Source organism: Alosa pseudoharengus, unplaced genomic scaffold (genome assembly GCF_046254945.1).
Source record: "Alosa pseudoharengus isolate Yale_2024_CS ecotype anadromous, Long Island Sound unplaced genomic scaffold, YU_APseudo_1.1 YU_APseudo_1.1_scf_6, whole genome shotgun sequence".
NCBI classification, from domain to species: Eukaryota; Metazoa; Chordata; class Actinopteri; order Clupeiformes; family Clupeidae; genus Alosa; species Alosa pseudoharengus.
Genome location: NW_027468848.1, coordinates 13,334,029 through 13,335,631, shown reverse-complemented (window position 1 = coordinate 13,335,631; position 1,603 = coordinate 13,334,029).

Sequence of the window (1,603 nt, the reverse complement as noted above, 5' to 3'; positions counted from 1 at the left end):
TCTTCTGCATACCTTTGCAAACCCTGGTGTTGTGGATGTTATTATATCAGGCTACAATCTTTATTATCCCCGAATGTAAATCTCTCCCTTAATGGCTGCGCAGAGGAGCATGAGGCACGGAGGGGCCAGCCAACAGATGGACAATAATGAGGTCTGCACGCATCGGTGAAGCACCATTGATCTCAATTAAACCACTGAGAGAAACGGGATCAATTGCATGCCGATACAGCATCTCCAAATGATCCCTTCGAAAGCCATGTTACAGCCAAACAACTTTTTCTACCCCAAAAATTATATCCCTCATTTGGTTTTGGATTGACCTTTGCTTATGTATTGGGCGACTTTGTAACGAGGGTATGGATCAAAGCTCAGCTCATTGCTCTCCTGTGCATTGCAAATGAGATGGTTTCCTGTTATAATGACAGGAATTATAGCCGTTATCTGGAAACACTCAGACACAGTCACAGGGATGAACAGAATGGCAGGAAGCAGAAATGTTTGAATGTCACAGACTGGGATCATTCCGTTGCTTTTGAAGCGAGAAGTGGTGAGAAACTAAAAGAAGGGAAATACTCTTCATGAAAATGAATTCCGAGTAGCAGCAGGCTGTGATAGCAGTAGGCCTATTTAGAATGTGCTCTGACTTGGTGGACAGTTCATGAGGTAAATTACTAAATATTATTGATCCACCAGTCAGTAAGGTAAGGTTCAATGTTGGGTGTTCCACCATGAAAATGTCTTATTTATTCTCCATTTATTGTTATTTGGGCTGCATGAAGGTTGTTTTATTGCATATATCCTTCACATAACTGTTGAAAAGATGAAAACAACCAAAACATTGAGCACAAGGAAATAACTATTCTGAAAGGTTTTTGGGAGATCAAATCCAAGGGCAAAACAGCTTGCCAATTTTTTTTTTATAACTTCATTGGTATTATGCTGCCATTACAAAATAAGTGTACAAATAAATTAGATTTCACAGCAGGGTCACAGGCAGACAATTAAATGGCTTCAGTTACGTCAAAGGTTGCGCCACATGACCTTTTAGCAGATGCCAAAACCTCTGCAGGTTTCCAATTTTATCAGTCTATAATTTACTGGCCATCATCGCAACAGTCTTGCCATTTTTAGAGCGACTTCAGGAAGTACAAGCAAAAGTTCACCTAAAGGTCAGGTTGTCATTACTAATTTTTTAATAGTCCATTGTCATCAGACCATCATGGAATCTTTAAATTCATTGGTGCTTTTTAAAACCCAGAATGTCTATCTGACCAGAAGTTTTGTCAGACTGTGGAACTGAACAGCATCATGGCTATGTCAGTTTAGGTTTCCAAAGCAATCCACAACGTATATCCGGTGGAGCGCTTGTATTGATGTGATTTGAACACATCAATGCAAACAATTGACCCAGGTCTGCCTGGGTGGGATTTGCATTTTAGCTACGAAACAGGACTCCGGGAGGAGTCTTGATGAAACATTTTTTTTCCTAAAAGGTGGATAGAAGACAATGGCAACACTTATTAGTATATATTAGATATGGAGGAAAGGGAGTAATTGTCTTAAAAATACGACTAACAATTACTGCAGATCAAAGCACAAAAGC